This window comes from Zonotrichia leucophrys, chromosome 2, assembly GCF_028769735.1.
Source record: "Zonotrichia leucophrys gambelii isolate GWCS_2022_RI chromosome 2, RI_Zleu_2.0, whole genome shotgun sequence".
In the NCBI taxonomy this organism is placed as follows: Eukaryota; Metazoa; Chordata; class Aves; order Passeriformes; family Passerellidae; genus Zonotrichia; species Zonotrichia leucophrys.
The window spans coordinates 60,806,077-60,827,849 of record NC_088171.1 but is presented as its reverse complement, the minus strand read 5'-3'; the positions used below and the strand labels follow the sequence as shown (position 1 = coordinate 60,827,849).

The following is a 21,773-nucleotide window of genomic DNA, read 5'->3' as shown; positions in this document are numbered from 1 at the left end:
ATGTTCACACAAGGCTATCAACATCCTAAGTCCCTACTTCATAAAATGGCCATGGAAAATAACTTACAAACTGCTGGGCAAACTCTGAGTAAAGAATTTCCCCCTTGTTAGATGTGCCAGCTAAGAAAAGTTCATAGTTGCAGCATACTCTCTTGCTCCTGACTGTCATTTTCAGCAGCTCCATTCACACACACAACACACAAGTAAAGTTCAAGCCTGTCTGAATGAAGATGTCATCAAGCACTAAACTAGAAATAAACAAATGCATAAAACTTTCTAGATGATCTTTAAGGTCCCTTCCAACCCAAACTATCCTCTGATTCAATGTCTGAGTTTTCAAGTCTTAGGCCTGTATAAAAAAAAAAAGACGGCTCTAAGAAAATGCTTTGAAAATACAGCTCATCTAGTCTGACCCACAAGATGTTGGGGTCTAATGAGTCACTCCTTTGCACTCATACTTATGGTAGTCACACGTATTTGTCAGCCTGACAAAGACATTTTAAAAAGTTAACAATGCTGAGGAGGCTGCCTTTTAAAAAAATTGTTTGCTTGTTTGTTCTCCACTAGTAAGGTTCAAACAGTCTGGATAAAAGCAAGTTGAAGATTTTGCCCACTCCTCTTCAAAAGACACGAGGAAGTGTTGCTCATGACCATTTCCACACACCGTCTTGGAGATTTGTTATTTGGATAAACAGGTAGTTACTTACCCTCAAGAACACCATGGTCCAGATGCAAAGGCTAAGAAAGGGAGCAGCTCTGGACTTCAGTAGCATTTCCACTGATCCCTGCCCAAAGGCTGGCAGGTGAATCTCACAGCTGAATCCAAAATGTCACAGGTACTTGGTGCTGTCCTTTGTCTTCAACTCTGGCCATCAGCCAAGAAATTCCTATATTTTTTGAAGGGAACAGATGCATTTGCACAAAAGCCCAAATTTAGACAGCCCAGCCTGTGCCTAATGACTTGCATTTAAATAATCTTGTGAATTTGGAGTCTCCACGGTTTAAGTGCTGAGGGTGTGGGAGTATGAGGGAGGTCTCAGGCATATCAGTATGGCTAAACATGTATTTTTCTTCCCTTTGTTAACCTTATTTAGCTGTAGCTGACTTTATCTTAAGGACTGTGCATCTGCACAGGCTTGCCTCCACAATAATTCCACTACCCTGGAAGCAGCTTACTCTTCTGCTTGGGCCATTGTCTGAAGAACAAGCCCCGGAACTGTTTTTGCCCATCAAGACTGCATGGAGAGCTGGAGCCAGCTCTGGTGGCCACCACTGGGAGATAGTGGGTATGATTAATGGTGCTTCAGGGGTGGCTGCCTCTGTGGGAACAACAGCCTTTCTCCCACTTTTACATCTTCTTTGCCTCTGTGAAGATGAACTGAGGTACATTTGAAAAACAAATGCTGTGTATGGCTAACACAACAGTTAATAACTCCCAAAATTCAAGCCCTGATGACTCTATCTCTCTTCAATCCAAAAAAGCCAGGAGGACAAACAAATTAAGACCAGACAAAGCAGAGATATAGAGTGTGTAATAAAAGTTCTACTATAATCCCTTAACCAGCACACTTGAATGCATTGTTTAAGTCATGCTTTTTGATTAAATCCAGTAAGCCCTGTTTATGGAAGATTACATACTTCTGAAGAGAAGTATTCTCTTTTGTAACTAAGAAACTTAGTCTATTACTCTTGGATAAGTGGCATTCTCACTCATTTGCTAAAATTTATTAAAAACACCATACAAAACTAATAGAAACCTCTTTTGAATTTTAGCATAAAATGATTTTAAAATTCAGGAAACCTAGTGCAGTCATAGCATTATCCCAGGCTACAGTCAACCTAGATTTGGAAATGAACATTTCTAATTTTGAACTCAGCACACAAGGGAGAATCCTCTTCAGTCAACACCTTTTCCAGGCTCCATTTTGGTTCCATATTGCTGAAGCAACACATAACTACTCATACTCAAACCATTCTATGTATGGTTTTCAAAATTTCTCTTCTGGCACAGACCCTATGGATATGTAGCCATAAATTTCCACAGATGCACAGGGATTGTGAGTGCTTGCAGACCAAGACTCTTCAGCTTGAGTGACTTAAAGAAGCAGTTTACAAAAAGCACTGAGCATCCACACTTGACAAGTGAGGCCATGATTTCTTCTGAGAAACTCTGCGCTTTCTCTAGGAGTCTGTGTGTGTCCATACACACACATAGTCATGCATGGACTTGCACAACACACACCTATAAAGTCACTAGTACTTTTTCAGGAAGAAATTGCTATTCTCAAAATTTTAATGGAGAGAGATGTCACTTCTTGCTATATATTGTTAAGTTTCACAGTAATAAAGCAGATACTTCTTATCAGCATTTTATCACATACACTCATATCTGTGTGTATATGTATATCTTCCACGTATATATTTTATTTTCCTGGAGCTGTCAAAATCAGTTATTTTCCTTCTAGACAATAAGAAGGGATTAACAAAGCAGCTGGAATAAACCCCAGTCTCTTATTTGTCCAGCAAAGCGTGCAGGGTTTCAGTTATCCTGTGAAAACAAGCTGGTTTGGTTTTTTGCACCCAGTTTCAACTTCAGACCCAAACCAGGTAAAATTAGCCCAAAGATTACTTCTCTTAGCACCTTTGAAGGGGCAATTCTGGGTTTCAAGAGTGCAAGAACTGACCACCAGTGCTGTTAGTTGAGCACTGTGACAAAGGATATGGCATGAAACTCCACCGCTGGAAATGAAGGAAGATGTTACTGTTTTCCCTCTCAATGTATAATGTTCTTCATTTCCTGCTAGACTGTTAATTCACCAGGTACCTTTTTCTCTTCTTCCCCGGCCTTTATGCAGGAAAATGCAGGAAAAGACAGAAAGAACAACACTAAGGAATCACAGGTTCAATTAGTGGGCATGCTGAAGTGCCATGAGCCAAGCCATCACTGCAATGTGATGACAGAACACTATTTTCTGCAACAAGTACTTAAGGGGAAAAAATATATAAGACAGCATTTTAGTATAGAGGATGGGAAACTGGAGATTTTGTTTGCCTCCTGTTTTAAAACTATTTCAAACCATTCCTGGACCATGTTCTGGAAAGAACTGTTCTTCAAAATTTTTCTTCAAAACCCTAAAATGACTTTAGCAAAGAGCTAGTGAGAAAAACATATCTAAGTGCCATTGACTAAAAGGACAGTACATTAATAACTGACAAGTGAAGGAAGGAGTCTGAAAGGGCTTGGAGAGTTGTCTCCTATGGCAAAAACATACTGCAAATGTGTAGCAAGGAATCCATTCTTTAAACCTTGTGCCTTACAGCAAAAGGCTGAAATTCAAGGTGATGACCACTGATTACAAAACTGTATTGCTGCCTCAGCCCAAATTACCTTGAAGCCAGCTTATTCAGTTCTGACAAATCATGAGCTGCAGTAGTTCAGATAATCATTCAAGCATTAAAATTAAGTCGCAGCCTCTCTAAGTGTCAGTCTCAGCACTGTTTTTACCAGAAGTGGACAATAACCCCCATGCAAAGATCCAAGGCATCTTCTTGAGGAGTTTCTCCTGATTCTCGAATTCAATCCTTGGCCAAATCCATCCTGCACCCCTCCATCTGCAGGAGGGAAGGCTCCATAGTAACTTTTGGTCACCAGATGGCACTAGTACAGAAACCCTTCAGGGGCATAACATAATACCATAGCACGATTTATCTGTAAATATTTACTTGAAAACCATGGCCTGAGTTAATTAATGTTCTGAAATACTTGTTAGACGAAGTTTTAATTTCTGATATTTAAATAAATATGGATGAGAAACTTGACAGGCACCCACCGTGAAATTTGCTGTTTTCTTTTAACTATGCAAACCAGGGTATACAGTCTCTCACTGTACCTGAAAGCATTCCACCCAAAGGCAGTAGCTTTGGACTGTTACAGTCAAAAAAAAAAATAAAATCCACATTGCTTTTAATTCTGGCATGCTAGTTTATTATGAAGTGAAGGGCATCCCTACAGTAAAGGTAACTGCAAATCCAAGGAGAACATCAGAACTGAGGGATGCATCCCTCCCTCTCACCACCTCCTGTTGTTGTAGCTGCATGTTGACACAATCTCTGTCATGGATACTCTGTTCAACAAGTCTACCCTTGAGATATTATGAGCTCTGAAAACAGCCAATGTAGCTCAACTAAACTCCCATGGTACCTTCATCCTCAGGTTTTTACAGCAATTTGAAGGTAGGCATACATTTTTCCATATAGCATTGCCACCAGCTGGAGAGTGGACTGCCTGAGTCAGTTTGCAGACTCAAATACATTAATTCAGCATTATTTGCTGGGATTCAATCCCAGAGGTGTAGATTTTGGACCCACTTTTTCTGGTGTGCTAATTTTTCCTTTGAGTTTTAAAGTCAAATCATCCTTCCACAGAACCCAGATAACACAGACTTTTTCATTAACCAAAATACCTGCTTTAAAGCTCTCCTCCCACAGGACTGAATATAAATACACATTAAAGATTTTTGTGTTATTTGGGTATAGACAGATTGAGACATTGCCAGGACACACATTAAGCTACTGACTGAAGGCAAATGCAACGTCTTGTGCCTAGCCTAGCAATTGGCTAGAAACACATTTTCTACACAAATTCTCTTCAAAGTATAGAGTTCAACACAGAAAACCCCACATGCTCCACAAACACATAAAGGAGAAAAATTATGGCTTTCTAAATGTTGATAGAAAATTGACATGATACAGTTCCAAAAAATGGCATTACAGGATTCAAGCAAGCATGAAGAATAAGCTTGCTGAAATATAACAATCATTTATCTCTGATTTTTTCAAGGTGGAAAGTTGTGCAATTTATCTAAAAAAATGGTGATAAATCAAAATATATCAATGAAGTCAAGAATTAGAAGATTTCAGTTAAGTTATATAACTATAATAAGAATACACAAAACTGCATTCAGTAGCTGGGGAAAAGTGCAGAAATGTTCATATTATTCAGGGCATGAGTGAACCTCTGAAAAAAATCCAGAAAAAATTCAGATGACTCTGTCTCATAATTGGCTACATTTAATTCCACTAAAGCATCAAGCTTTTTCAAAAATAACATAATCTGAGCTTTAACACAATTTCTATGGTCACATATCCCTGCCTCTCTCTAGCAGAGCTCTCAAAGCAAAGGAGGAATTATACATGGCCATGCAGAATGAGAGCAGCAAGGGTCAGCATTTATATTGGCAATAATTGCTTGGAAGGCAACGACTGCTCAGAGACAAAAATCAGCAGCTTGCCAATTGGCCAGCATGGGCAAGCTGACATCACATGGCTCCACAGTTTATAAGTACCTTAAAATAGTTCATTGCAGCTTGCTTTCTTTTTAGTATTAAGTAATAATTAAGTAATATAATATTAAGTATTTTAAAGAACAAAAATTGAACCCTCATTCAGATTATACAAAGCTACTGACTGAAGCAACACCAAAAAGCCAAATAGGTTAAGCCAAAAAACCCAACAGAAATGAAGGGGAAAAGACTGACCAAGACAAAAACAAATTAAAGCCACTGTGGTGACATTCAGATTGCAGGAGGAATCTTCTGCTTTGCTATTACTACTGGAAATAGAAGGGTACTGCCCAGCACCCAAGAGAAACAAACAGACACCCAGCCATCCCTAAACAAAAAAATCACTAAAAACATTGGTCCCACAAACAAGACTTGGACATATAGATCCAGAAATATTTTAGTCTACTCACACAGTACAAGAGGAGTAAGAGCAATTCTGTGTCTGACCAAGTTTGAAAAGAAGTCATCCCAGAGTGAAATAAAAGTATATAATGTCACAGAGAAATGTGGGCTCATTTTTTCCCATTTGTCTCTGGATTTGGCCTACTGAGAGAAGGGAAAAGTGTACCTCACCACTTCAAAAAAATAAGCAAGAAATTATAATGGAGGATGGAACAGGAAAGAGAAAATGAAAGGTAACAGTTAATTTCTTACTGGAACTGGTGAGGGTGGTTAATGTACTTTTTAACATTACATGGAAAAAAATACTTGACACAATTGAATTCCCTTTGAGCTTATAAACCTCAGGAAAGCACCCAATTCCCAAACTGATTATAATGGAAAATCAACTGGTTTATGCTGGGTATTTTGCTTGCTTGTTTTTATACCCACTCTGAGGGAAGGAAAAAAAAAAGGTTTTTCAGCTACCTTCAGCTCTTGAATTAATCAAAGCGTATTACCAAGATTTGCCTGAATATCACCCCCCCCTTACAGCTCATTAAGCCTGGCCTTTTAAAATGCTGCAGCAGCTGAAGCAAGAGGCAACACAGAGAAGATAAAATGCAGCTGCTCTCCAGCAGGCTCCAGGCTGCCCAGTCAGCTCCTCTGCCAGCACCTGCCTCAGGCAGCAGGGTCAGGCACTGGTGATCAGAGAGAGCACAGGTACAGGGAGGTTTGGACACTGCAAGCAAAGCCATTTTACTTGGGCATTTATGTACACAGCCTGGATTTCACAAAGATTTGGAGGATGTGTATGGTTTCTTTGAACACACAGGTGTTGCTTTACATTTGTAAAGCTGTCAGATTTAGAGAGGTATGAGGTACCTCCCTCTGTATCACTTGTTTATTGATTGTCTGAGGGGAGAAAACTCGCAGAAGAACAACTGTGATGCAGAACTTCCCCCAAAGTAGCTGCCACACTTGGATTAGCTAGAAATACTGCCATTGGTACTCCTATTTGCTCTCACTATGAAGCAGCTGTCAAAGATGATGAAAACGAAAAATGTCACTCTGCTGCTTTCCACTCTCATGGTTTCCACTCTCCCTTCACAGCCCTGTTTCTTTGCCACGCTGCAGCACTTAAGGAAAACTCTATTCTTTAAACACACAGCACTGCAAAAAACTTGACAATATTGGAGATCATGGCACATGTGCCACTCACTGTACAAGTACACAGGTCTCTGAGGACTAGTTTAAGCACAAAAAGACAAAGAGAACAAGATGAGAAATTCCAGCAGCAAAGCCCCAGGAAAATCAATTTTGCCCATGCTGGACCAACAAACCATCTTCATAGTTTGTCCCCTCTATATTCTTCCTTGATGTTCCTAATCCTTGACCTTCTGGCTAGATTACATTTAGTGTTGAGGTTTTGTTTTTCCAATAAGAGAAAAGCAAACAATGAATTGTGTCATAGGGTAAGTCTTATTTATAATCAAGCAAAATGCAACTTAAATGGAGAGACCTTGAAATCACATACATGGTACATTCTGCTGAAATTACTTTGATTTTAAATATGACAACGGGAGCAATATGGCAGGTAATGACATGGAGCTTTCTGTAAGTCACTGAAGAAATATTTTGCTTTGCTAATAAGTGAACCTTTTGTGAATTATTAGCAACAACCTATGCATCTGGGCCATGACGTGAAACATCATCAATCTTGCATCAGTGTAAAAGTATTAATACTCAACTTCTCCTACAAATCAGTTTAAGAGGATCCCAGTTCTGGGATCCTTCTCTGCCTTCCTGAAGGGTCAGTGATGCAGAGTGAAAGAACAAGTTATGACAGCACCACCTTCTTCCTGTTAGACAGTAATGCCTTGGAAGATGTAAGTGAGGGGAAGCAGAAGTCACACAAGGTAGAATTCCATTTTCTGCAGTTCCACATCATGTTTCTGTCCTGCCTCATGCCTACCCATGGAAATCAATAGGCATAGCACTTTCAGCAAGTGGCCCAAGAATAATTTTTTACTATGACGTTTCATGGCATTTGATGATTCATTGGAAGTGCTTGATTATGCACATTTTGATGAGCTTTTTTCACTGTGGAGGCTTGGGAAAAAAGCAGATACACAGAAAGTAAATACCTCCTCTCTGACATTGTTATTCTCACCTTCACAAGTCCCTCCATTCATTTTAGGATAATCAGTTTTTTATTACTGTCTTTCAGCTTCTGCCATATATGAATTGCTTTTAAGTTCAGTAGTGTAAGTTAAGGAGGGAGGGAAAAGGGGAAGGTGAACAGTCAGATTTATTCTCTGTGAAAAAGCCTCACAGTTTATCCAAGATAAATTTTGGAGAGTCAAACTCCCAGTGTCAAAATTCAAAGGTAGGGTTGAAATCACTTATAACATTCACCAACCCTGGACAATACCAAGATGCATTCTGGCAAGCCTGACTGAAGCTATAAAGTTGCTGTAGAGCACAAAGCCTTTTCCTTTTAGGAGCACACTAAGAGTACACGAGAAATCACTCCAGGCATTAGCATTACCAGTTTACAGCTCAAATACCTTCATATTTCAAATCCATCAGTCACATACCCCTATTTAGACGTCTCTCAATCTCAGGGTACTATAAAATCCTCTAGACAGCTTCTTTTTTACAAACATCCACAAGTAGCACAGGCAAAGTATCATTTTAATGCTACATAATGGGAATGGAATTTGGCCCCAAACTTAGCGTCCAAATTAATAAAATACATCCTGATGGCTGAGTTATCTACTACTCATCTTGGATATAGTCAAAAATAAGCCAGATCTCCAATTTAGGATTTTTTAAATTCATTTTCCTTTTGTCCCACATGGTGATATTACTGAAGCATAGCTTTAGATTCTGTACCATCCTGAAACCATGAGCATAATTTTTGGGTACTGTTGTATTTTTGCCTGCTACAATATGAATGTTAGAGACAAACTAAAATCTTTGGTAGGAGTGCAAGAACTAATGATAAAACAGTTCTGTAAAGGACTGCAGATGATGTTTCTGAAGACCTAGCTGTAATGCCAAGATCTGGCACAGACTGGGTATCACTAAGTAGATTGCTTCCCATTTAATTAAAATCAAATTTCTACCTGCATTTACACATGAGATTTTTGCTCTGTTAAAAGCAAAATTACACAAAAAAAGAGCTGCAGATAAGAACACAGAGACAGATATCACATATACTTCCTGCATATATGGATTTCATTTTAGAGGTTCTAGGCTTGAATGAATTTTGTCAGCGAAAGAAAACTCTGCAGCTACTAACACCTACATTGTGGCTTTTGTGGATGCTGTAGAACGACTCAGTGCACCCAGAAAACAGAGTACTGGCTTCTGCAACTGCATCAGTTAGCTAAATAAAAGTGTAACACTTTTACAAACCCCTAACCAAACACATCACATCTGCAACTGCAAAATCTCTACCAAAATAAGAAAAAAAAAATATCATCTCTTAAAAACTGCAAATCACAACAGTGCCTGGACCAGAGGATAGGAGAGAGAATGCCCCATTTTATCCCAATTAAGTTCTAATAGCAGAATGACACGTGAACAGCTATCCAGTGAGTCATAGATGAGTAACATGATTTTGTGCAGCAGCAGGGAAGAATCATTAAGGAAACCAAGCCACCGTAATACGCAGCACAAAAATTTACGTGTGGATGAATTTAGGTCTTTTCAACTGCGACAGCAAGCTCTGCTCTTTGGCTAGGTAAGCAGAGAGAAAGAACACAGAATACTAAATTAGGAATAGTCCCTTAAATGCCCATATTGCAATTGCTTTAGAGAAGCATCCTTGTTTACAGCCTTTACTTGAAAATTTTGGTGATGCTGCAAGAGAGCAAGGCACCACTTCTCTCCAGTAATTTTTTATCCAGACATTAATGATCTCCACAGACCAGCAATGCACAAAAATTAGAAATAAATAATTGATGATTTTACACAGTCTGAGCTGGCTGAGTCATCTCCAACAGGCTATTAAAACAGCATCATGAGCTCAGCTGGTATAAAATGCCTAGAAATCCCCAGTTCTTCCCGCAGCTGGAGCCTTTTTTCCATTCTGACTGAAGACAATCAGAAAAACAAACAATTTAAGGAAAATCTGAGGAGAAGTTGGCAAGGGGGATTGAGCTTTTTACCCCCCCTCTTTAGACATCGGCCCCTATTTTTCTCTGGTTTGCACAGTTCTGGTGTAACTTTCTCTGCACACCTATAGCTCTCATGAAGGTGAGGGAAACAAACAGCTGTTCCAAAATGAAAGGCCAGCTCCCAGATCAGGACCATAAAGTCAATAGCATTGCTCCTGGGATACTCTCAGGGATACAGAACAATTACAGATCTTGGCATTGTAGCAAATAAAGTTCCCTTCCCTGACTGTGAGCATAAATTCCATAGCTCTGTATTCACATTTCTTGGGGGGACTTTACCCGATACTGCACATGACAGGAGGTTTTTACTGGTTGAACCATAAAAGAAACTAAGCCAGTTTTCCCATCTCCCTAAAGTGAGGGGGTGGTCATTGCTGAGCTGTGGGAATCGCTGCTCAGCAACCCCAATACAGAGCATTTCTGAGAAAGCTTTCTAAGCTATCACCACCAGGGAACAGTGGAAATCAGATTTTTTTTAAGACATTAAGGCTCTTTTTAAGAGCAAAGAGAAGCCCAGATTTTTCTGACTCCAAGCTGTTACAGAATGATAGAATCACATAATGGTTTGGGCTGGAAAGGAGAAAGCTGACCCTGAGATCAGCTCAGCTGGTCAGAGCATAGTGCTAATAACACCAGGATCACAGATTTGGCCTCCATATGGGGCATTCACATAAGAATTGGAGTTGGTGATCCTTACGGGTCCCTTCTAACTCAGAATATTCTATGATTCTGGAAACAGAAGTCTGCCAGCCAGCCTTTTCTAATGTAACCCTGGTGACACTAGATATGGCAATTTCAGACAACCTAGTAGATCAGGCAAGGTTATGTATCTATTTGCAGAAAAATAATATCCTGTCCTGGTTCCAGCCAGGATCATTAGTTTTTCCAGTAGCCAGGAGGGTGGTAAGAACCAGTGGTTTTCAACACCATCTCATATCATTTTCTGGGAGCACAGGTGAGGGTACATGGAAGCAGTCAGGAATTGTCAGGCTCTGCATGGCATTGTGGTGAGTACAAAATTTGCATTTTGTACACTTAGGTCACTAATATTGTCGCTGTTCCTATTTGGTTTTTTATCTCATTGCTGCTTGCTGCTTCCAGTAAATTGTTCTTACAGCAACTCGTGATTTTTACCTTTTGTGCCAGAGAGAGGAGGGAAAGGAAGTGGGGCATGAGCAGCCGGTGTGTAATTTGGAATGGTTTCAATGGGAACACTAAATTAGGCAATACCATTCCTAAACCACAACATATCCACATGTGTATTGGAACTCTCCCTGACAAAGTTTGCTACCAGGAAGACAATCATCATGTAGTCCCACAGCCTGCACTTTATCATACAGTTCTGATACACACACACCCCTAAATCATGCAAGAATTGTATGAGGATAAAACTGGCATTGTGAAAATAATAAAAATAATAATAAAGAACCCCCAAAAACAAAGCCCTGCTCCAAGGCCAGTTCCTCAGTTTGTGACCTTCTTGGAGCATGACGTGTCAGAGCTGCTAAGAGACAGAGGATGGAGAAAGCACCAAGATAAGAAGATAAGCTGCAATTTTTTTTACCTCTACCTGACAGTCTAGTAGCATTAAGCCATGAAAAGGGGCCTTGCTCTCCCATCCTCCCCCTCGGCCACAGATTCTCATTATCTCCTTTCTACAGGCTGGAAGCTAAATGGCAGATACTGCTCATGCATACAAATCTAAGTTTTCTCTGGTTTAGCAGGCTTACTGCAGCCTGTTTTGTATTAAAAAAAAAAAAAAAACCAAAACCAAAAACAACAACAAAAAAACCCCTAAAAACAAGAAACCATGTTTTCTTTCAGGGTTTTTTTTGTTGTTGTTGTTGTTTTTTGGGGTTTTTTTTGTTTTTTCTAAATTGCATTTAGATTAATTTTGCTGCACCACAAAGCCCTGTCTTTGTGGGTACTCTGGGAGCAAGTTGTTCTACAGGACACAGAAGAGCAAGGGGCAGAATTTCCAGCTCAGCTCACAAAAGCAGACCAGTGGATGCTTAGCACTAAGCTGTGCATGTCTCTAACTCTGAAGCACAGAGGTGTCCTATCAGCTGTATCAATTTTACTTTCATGACAGATCACAGCCAACCTGATGCTGATAACTGAACAGATTGTTCCCAGCACAATAAAAATAAGGTAACAAGGATGATCTTGCACTATCATTGCTTTGCAATGATCTCAAACCCTGGCTTCTCATTTTTCCCCAGTTTCTTACTTTAACTCCAAAAAGTTAGAGCTGTGGAAATCTGGGTTAGTAAATAAAATATTCTATCTGAATTTCTTCAGTGAAATTCTGGTTTTGAATAATTAACTGTTTCCATGCCAGAAGCCTAAAAATACTTTTCAAGAGTAGCACCCCAGCCCATAACATTTTTACCCTCTTAGCTGGAATAGGCATAATCTTTGAAGAATTAGGTGCCAAGGAAAAAATTCTCCTAAGGAAAAAAAAAAAAAGGCAAAACAACCACACACCAAAAAGAAAAAAAAAATAAAAACCAAACCAAAAACAGCAACCAAAAAAAACCCCAGAAACAATACACACCAAAAAAGAAAACCACAAACATTTCACACTTGAATAGAAAGGATTAATGCATGCTATCTAATAAGACATCCAAAACCCAGAAAGTAAACCAAGAGTCTGGTCATTGTGAACCAAACATGTAGACACCTAATTTAAGCCAAGATATACCTCTTCAGTGGTGTCCTCTTCCCATTCAGGGTCTCCCACACACCACAGTTATCACTATATTTATAACATAAGATAGTACATTTATGTTACTATCTTTGTCCTGCCATTTACTAAATGGCCATGAGAATATTTTATCCCTTATTCCAAAGAGATAGAAACCAAAATTAATTATGCTTTTGTTAGTGTAATGTTGGTCATAGATTAGGATGGGGCCAAATGTTTGGGACAACTGGGTTCATTTAATCAGTCAGTTCTGGCTATAATGTTTGAAAAGATACCACCCAAAGAAAAGATAAATAAGAAAATCCTAAAGTCTGTTTATGGCAACTAATCCTCATCAAATTACTGCTAATTAAGGGTTCAAAATGAGTTAGAACATCCAGATCCCATTTTATGGGGCAACATTACAAGATTGTCTCTTTTTCCCTGATTTATCTGAAGAGAGAGCTTAATGAAATTCCTCCCCCTTCTCCAGCCTCTCAAAAAACTGCAAAAAAACACTAAAAACCAAGCAAAAGACCAAAACCAAAACCACAAAAAAAACCAAAAATCAAAAAAAGGAAACAAAAAAATAACAAAACAAAACACCAAAAAAAAAACCCCCAAAAAGTGAAACATCTAGAGTGCAAGCCCTCTGACATAGGGAGAATATTTGGGGTCTTGACAAAAAATGAATCACTTTTGGAAACCTAAATAGCAAAACTACATTAAAAAGTGACTTGTTTATGACTGAGAACTTTGTCTAAAACAACACTCGCAAAAAACATCAAAGTAGAGAAAGAATAGGGGAAAAAGGGTTAAGAAAAAAATCTGGTTCCTGGAGATACCATTACAAGAGCCTAGGGGAAAAATATTACATTTTTTAAAATTAGGTACCATTTTCTGAACAATTCTTTTCTATATCCTCACAGTTTCTCAGTGCAAGATGTGCACTGCCAGAACTGTCCTATTTTCCAGAGCTTCTGATGGGAAAAGATATTATGCTATAAAGAATCTAACAATCTTATATCCTCTATATATAATGGACCCAGAATGCTCCAAAAATAATTGGAGTAGTTTCTTAACTTTAAGTCTTCTACTATTACCATTGCTTAACAGCAAAGAGAATTGAACACTTCACTAAGTAATAACATGAAAACTCAAAGAAAAACTTTCCAACATACTGTCAAGTTTTATCAGGCATTGAGTGATTAAAGTGCAGTTCAGATTGTGGTTAGATGAGGCAGAGGTAGGGGGGTTACCCACTATATATTAAAATACTATATTGAAACAGAGGCTGGTGGAATGCAGAAAGAATGAACAGAGCTAAACAAGTGTCATTAAGGACATCAGAATTTACATATCCTCCAAACATCACTTGTAGATCAAATCTTTCCTTGGAAATGCCTGAAAACAATAATACTTGATACACAAAAACAGATCAGCAATGCTACACAAAACCCTAACATTGCAATAAGACCTAAGTCAGTATTTGTGCTTCTTTAACCTACAAAAGAAAAACAAGTCATCCATCTACTTTAACATTAATTAACCTCTAATAAGCCCTGATAATAAGCATTCCAAGTTTGCATTTGCTCAGAGCTCCTGCATAAGCAACCTGAAATGGCTGTGATTTTGTGTCACACTTGCATTGCTTGCTGTAGCTTTATAAAAACACTGATGAAAGTCTTATTATAAGCATGTTTAATCTGATTTCTTTTTGTCCCTAACAGCTCTAGTAGAAAAAAATTCTTACCTCTCAGCTACTCTAACTACAATTCTCTGTAGCTATTTTTACTAAAGACTGTTCACCTGTAAATTATTCCATCAGATACAATTCACAGGCATAACATTATGAGTGCTTAATTATAACTTAATTTCCAACATCTCTAAAGAAATAAGGGCTTAGGTCAGTCAAGATTTCTGATGGAAACATGAGGACTCCTCTTTCATATTATTTGTTTATGACAACCTAGTATTTAAAATTCCATTTTCTGTGCATTAAAATATCATTTACTCCAATTCTTTTATGCTTTAAAAAATAAAACAAACCAAAAAGCCTCCAAGTACAGACAGGAAACCCACAAATAAATAAAAATAAAACCACCACAATTATATAGGAGATCAAGATTCTGTTTATTCTGACACAAAGTAAAAATTTTCCTAAAGAATATTTAGGGCCATTTTTTACACCATGAAAAAAGACTGAAGTCCAACACCAAACAAACAATTAAAGAGGGTTTTTTTCTGCTTTTTTTTTTTTTCCAGCCTCAGGAGATGCAATTTGCTGTTCCTTTCTGAAATAAAGTACAAATCCATTGACTGCAACATGAAAATTTCCAAGAACTCATTTGTTCAAGAAGACATTTTGGTTGTTTACTAGGTGCTTGGCTAATGGAAAAAAAAATTTGAACAGGGACATTCAATTTTGCAATTAATGATCTATCATATCTATTCCTTGAAAGATGCTTATGCCTCAGCAGAACCAACTGGTATACTTAGGCAAGTAAGTCAACAGAAACACTTCTAATGTGAGGCACAATTTCACTCCTAAGTTTATAGCAGCCTATGTGTTATCCTATTTCTTTCATTAGTAGATATTAATCAGTACTTCACAAAAGAGACCTGTCCTCTTAACCTCAAATTCGAGGTGGGGAAAGAGATTCACAATGAAATACAGTGTTGTCCAACAGGATATGGTTTGGCCCTCCCATACACTGAGGCACTTCCTGTACGACCTACCAGGTTGCATTTTATCTTGTTTTGATTTCCTGGCTACCAACCTGATGTCAAATGCACAAACAGAGGTAATACATGCAGGAACTATATGGAAACCAACTGTAACCCAAATTCGTGGTGCAGTGGAATCAGAGCCTTTAGGAACTGAGTTTTCTAGGTTTTACATAAATAATACAAAGCTCTGTATCAAGAATAAAAGTTAACAGAAGTGTACACATCATCTCCCACATCTCTGACCAAAAAAAGATACTTTATTTTATTAGAAGTGTCTTCATTCTTCAGGCTCTAGTGTTGTGTCTAACGCCATGAGGAAATGCACAGCGAGGGTGTCATGTTTGTGCATGCCTGTGATAGTGCATTGTCAGATGGCCCTCAGGAGACACCTTTGCCTCTTGGGTGCTACAGATGTACAGGCAACAAAACAAAGGGCAACAGATGTTGTTTTTCCAAGGGTGCACTTATGCAACTGCTTGCAACGCAAGGTTTAATACTCTTGAAAAATGCTCTGAAATTGACTTGAGGTTAGATAATTAATTCAACACTAAAAAAGGCAATTGCCAAGAGGTGGCTACCAGTTCCTTTTTCTAAAAGTGCATATTACATTCACAGAAAGTTTCCATGTAGACACATCTTAGGTTCTGTGGTGGAGAAAGCTAAAGAAGAATGGTCAATAAAAAAAAGTTTCTTCTGTTAGTCAAAAACATCCATGCACATCAGCCAGTTCAAGTGCCACTCTTTACAACCACAACAAATATAAGCTTCTTTAGAAAGGTGGGGAGATTAAACAGTGTTTGTGAAACTTGTTAAGTATTTCTTGGCAAAATACTTCAGTGTGATGATAATCTGTGGTAGAAAAAAAGGCAAGCCCCATCACTGCATTAGCTAAAGCACACTGTATCTCTGTACCATCTGCAGCTCTGAGAGCCATCAGCCACTCCATTTATTTCAGAAAGGACTGTTAGGAAGCTCTGTTGGGAAAAGCCTCATTTCATTCAAGTTACTCTGCAAACCAAGCCCCTGATGTTCACAAGCATGAATGAACCCTGGTACAGCCCAAGAAAGAACATTTCATTCTCAGGCTGTTTCTGAATATTAGTACCTGTCTTCTTTGAAATCCCATTCTAAGAAGGGAGCAGGAAATTCCTATGGAAAGGTTAGCACTCTGATAAACTCATAAAACACTGATGGCTTCTGTGTCTTGCTGAGACCACAGGCACTTCCACATCACCACATCATGACTGTGCTATGGTTATTAGCAATCTAAAATTAAAATACTTACTCTGAAAAGGGATCATTTTGCTGTTTCATGCTGTCAAATTAACCTGTAGGTGGGCAATGATATTTCACTGGGGGCTGAAGGTGAATGAAAATGGAATTAGGCTGAATGCTAAATTCAGCAGTATCATAGGAAACCAGGGTCTCTGGAACCAAAACAGATGATTCTTGCAATGACTAAGTATTGGATTAGCAGCCTGAATGCTTCACCAATGTCATCTTTTTTTCCAATATTATATAAGGAAAGTCTCCCTGCTCAGTTCCTGCCAGTCAAATAGCCAGTCAAATGAGTAATCAACTCCAGACCAGGCTGGTGGTGTATAGACGGCAATGAAATCACCCTGTTAATACGGCATGCAGATTTCAAGGGACAAAACACTAATTTAAAGTATCCTGTTTTCTCTTTAGCAGAAGACTACCTAGCTTGCAGTATATGGGGCATCATCTAATTTTAACTTCTGTTGCAGTGATAGGAGGGCAATCTGCCACTGCCACTTCTACTAACCTATCTCCAAATCAAAAATGAATTAATCACACAGCTGCAAGGATAGAGTTAGAACCTTCACTAGTCATTTCAGTGAGATTAATTGACAGGGTATTTTAAAACCCATTTTGACAGCAAGACAAGTTGAAACAAGGGACTGTCCTGGCTCTGTTTTCTCTGTGCTTGTAAAAGTGTCAGATACTATGTTCCACAGGGAGGAGGGAGACAGCGGAGAAGAAAAGTTGGTCCTTCCCCAAGCACATCAGGGTGGTATATGGAAACCTTTACTCAGACTCAGGATGAATAGAATGGAAGCCATGAAAGCTATAAGCAGACACATCCCAGAAAATTACTGTCTTACTGCAAGACAGCCACCCCTGGAGAGCACAGGAATAAGAAGATATGTCTGCTGATACCTGGGCACAGCTCATTCACCTGGCAGCAGAATATGTTTCAGGCTCTTAACAGCAGGAATGCAATGACTCCCATTTTTGCCAGGTAATGGCTTCCTAGTAGGGAAAAAAAAAAGGGGGTTGTTTCTTGTTATTTTTAAATGCACTGCACTTTTTAAACTTTTTTTAGTGAAACTGTTTTCTAGATGAACATGGGAGATGCCTTACAAGAAAAGAGCTGTTTGCAGGATCATTGCTCTGCTGTTCCCCACCAGAGCTGTTTGCATAGAAGAGTGGCTGTGAACACTTTTACATGAGCAAGCTGTATATTTCTATCACACTTTGCCAGACTAGAACTCAGTCTGAGTACACTGTCAAAGGAGGGCTGATGGCAGGCAAGTAATTCATTCCCTATTCCAGGCTGTTGGCTTCCAACAAGCCCATTTCACGGGATAGTTAACAGATCCTCTCACGATAAGGATGACTGCTGAAAGCACTTAGGCTGATGTTGCTTTAATACCAAATCTATATTGAGGTGTTTGACACAAGTAGTGCCATACAAAGTAGCTTACAAAGGCTGGTGGAGTGGAACAAGACATGAAACCTAATAACAACATTCCTCCTGTTTCTGAAATGCCAATGAAATCTCTTGATGCAGTATTTCTAAATAGGATGCTTTCACACAGCATTTTAGTTACAGCAAATGTAACTGTGCTTGCAGATTAATTTGCTGGGTAAAGATTTCATTTTGAAAATGTACTTTCAATTCTTGAAGGCCTTGCACACCTAACATATCCTTAGTAATATTTATGTGTCATAATATTATTTCATTTTATTTCCTTGAGGGAAAACCACCTGAAAAATGGTTTACTGCATATGCCCTGATTTTATGTGGTATGTAGTTGTTTATATAATAAATATTTATAATGTAGGGCAATAAAATATTGTACAAAGCTTCTACAGAGAAGATGTTTTCAAGCATTAATTATGAAAGTCAAACAGTTCAATCAATTCTTCAGCAGAAATTTTTCCTCCTGTTTTCCAAAAGTGCTTTTGACTTGGGACCATCACATTTGAAATTGTCCTGGCTGTTTTCACAAGCATTTCTGGAAATTCTCCTCTTTCTCCTGCCCTGAGGGTCCGTTAAACTTCATTTCTGCTTGGATCCTTTGAATTCTTTTCCAGGTCAGTAGCTATCTAAACACAGCAGAACTCCCATGGTTGTCCTAATTATCAGAAGTCCTGAGTATTGCAATAGTTGATTCATGAACCACTTCTTGAAAAGAATGAAGAAAAAAAAATTAGTTTAATTGATTTGGTTGTAAGTTTTTTCTGTAGCCTTTATTTTCACAAAGATATACACACACATTCCCAAGTCACTTGGTCAATAGAGAATGACTTGCTTGCTCCTATGCTGCTCACACTTTCACCCTCTACTTGCATTAGCAATTAAAAAGTATTAACTGAGCATATGGATTGCACTGAAGCTCAAGACCTGTTTTAAGTCATACCTAACAATTTTTTAGGCCAACCATTGAACAGTACCATCATTATGGTATCTGTATGCCCAGTGAAAACATATATTGACTGCTTTCATCAATATTACCTTGTTCCATCAACTGTTTATAAATTGCACTTCCCTGTCACCATGGAAGAGGGACAGTGCAGAAACCCAAAGTGTCACTGGTGGCTACCATGCTTTGGTTAAAGCTCATGGAGATAAGGACATCTCATCTCAAAATAATTATTAGGTTTTGGCAGTTTCCCTGAATTTTGAGAGACTGCTCAGAAAGTGGCTCAGCCAAATATTATTTGGGGTCTTTCAAGTACCTGGCAGTTTGTCCATGAACAAATTTTCAAATGTTCCTATATATCTGTGTTCACACCCCACTTAGTTTAGTGTTGAAATTGCATTTTCTCCACACCCCCACCAAACACACTGTGAATCGAGTAAATAATAACAGTTTTAAGTATCAGATCTGCAAATGCATCTTGGGATTTTGCAAAAGCCAAAAATCTAATTCTGGGAATGGTAATTAGTAGGGGGATACCTGTATTTGTCAGCCAAGGATCCACACTATTAACCTGTTTGCAATTGCACTTAACATGTTCATTGAACATACAAACATCAAATCCATAATATGCAATACCCTGAGCGACTGCTGCTCATCCCAGTGCTGACCAGCAGGAAGAAGTGAACTCAGATCTGTTGTGCTGAGTTCTGACAACAATATCAAGGTGATTAAAAAAAAAGGTGGGAGATGAAGAAAAAAAGAAGGTGTGTGTGGGAAAAATGCTTACACAGTCCCAAAAGGGACACATGGTCATGACAGCTAGATGCAAATTCATCTGTTATATGCAGGGAGGGGGAAAAAAAGTCTGCATGCACACTGAGTACTTCTACCTTACACCATGGCCAAACCAAAACTGATGACAAATGCCAGCACTCACATGAGATATCAAGCAACAACTCCAAAATGTCCAAGAGGCCATGACTTTTTCCTCCTCCACTCAGATCAAATGAGCTTATATCCTCACTGGAATCCTAACAGGCAAGTGCCACATTGAAGTTCCACTGGAAAAAAGGGAATGGTGCTGAAAGACTGCTGAGCAGCTTCCAAGCCCTACATTAGTGAAACTATGAAGATATTCTTACATTCTAAAAAAGTTCATGGCCTCAGTTAAGTTGGAATACAGTTCTCTGTGGCCATCAGTCTGAACTTGTCGCAGCTCTTTCATGGCAACTATAGGAACTGAATCACAAAGTGTCTGAGGGGAAGCAGAATCCCAAAAAAGCCAGTGAGTCATCCTACTGTGTCCCATTACTTCAGGGGGTGAGCACTATTCCCAGTACACATGACAGTGAGCAAGCCTGACTCGGCCACCTGATTTTTTCCAACACTAAACTCAGAAACCTGCATGGAATCTTACTCATGACAGTGGGCTTAGGCATTGGTAGAACTGTTACAGAAACTGTTGGAGTTTAGGAGCAGCAGTCATCAGAACTAAGCAGGCATGCAGTGAATTTATTGTTTAATAAATTTTTATGTTTCATGGTTAGCTTGGGAAGTCCCCACAGGAACCAAAGGGACCTTCTGCACCTACTTCAAGAGGCTTGATATTAACTTTGTTTTTAATAATTAAGTATCTAAATGAACAAAAGTAACAAGACAGCACTTTTGTCTGTGTTTCAGGAACAGCAGTTGACACAGTAATGTTTTCATCTAAGGTGCTGTATTTCTTCAGAATACATCCAGCTGTCAGACTCTGAAGAAATGAAGAAAAATTAAAGAAGGAGAAAAAAATTACCTTTTCTGTAAATAGTATAGAGTTTTTCCAATAACTCACAATCATAGCACTATTTGCCTCCCTATTGATATTTGGTACTGACAATGCAGTGCAAATTAACAGAAGAAAGCCTTTTTGCAGACAGAATCATACAGAGTTGGACTGAAGCTTCAGCAGGACATTAAAGAAGCTACTCCAGAAAATAAAAATATTTATAATATATATTTTAAAGGAATACCTCTCCCAGCCATATCATCCTTTACAAGTGGAGTCTGAAGAACAATTTATGCCTTTTGCTTTCGAATTTCTTCTTCAGAATGGATATGAATGACAGAAAACACCAACTGCATGTGACCCCTTTTGTACTGGAAAGGAATGAAGAAAACAGCAGCAGCAACCAGGCCCCTTTCCTTTACCCACTGAAACAAGTCCCAGCACGGCCTTAATGTTGCAATTTTCTAATTAATACTTGAAAAAAAAAGTGATATATTCACACCCAATCCATAATATGAAAACGAAGAAGGTTTTCAGGCTGTGAAGGTAAAATATCAAGCTTCTTGCAGCTGAGCTGAATGGATTTGAGAATCCCTTAGAGTCAGCATCAACCATCACTGACGCACAAGCACAGCACAGTTTGAAGAGATTTGTGCTTAATTTGTGATTAAAGACTTGCAATTCATAAAACAGAAAGAAGCAAAGAAAGAAATAAAGCTTGTCTGTAGACAAATAGATTCCAGCCTACCTGCTTTATGTACTTCTGTCCATAACTCTGGCAGCTGGTGCTTTTCTGTGCAGATAAAACTATCATAGAATTGATTGTCTCAGTTGCTAAGGAAACCAAAGGGATGATGCTAATGGATACTATTTATGACACTGGGAACCTTCAGAAACATTTGCCATGAAAAGATGGTGCCACAAGTTAGTTAAAATCTACGTCAGGCCTTAGTACAGAAAAGAGAACTAGATAGAATTTATTCCTTTTTGTCTTACCACTGACATTTTATT

The 21,773-nt window shown here is 38.7% G+C and overlaps 1 long non-coding RNA gene across 4 annotated transcripts in view; it reads right to left on the bottom strand.

Moving 5' to 3' along the window:
* The window catches only part of LOC135444058 (uncharacterized), a 127,341-nt gene extending 105,783 nt beyond the window's left edge, over window positions 1–21,558 (bottom strand). For all 4 annotated transcript variants that reach the window (XR_010439157.1, XR_010439159.1, XR_010439158.1 and 1 more), the window contains exon 1: window positions 21,511–21,558. This is a non-coding gene — a long non-coding RNA (uncharacterized LOC135444058). The remainder of the gene's footprint in view (window positions 1–21,510) is intronic.
* Window positions 21,559–21,773: the final 215 nt, after the last annotated feature.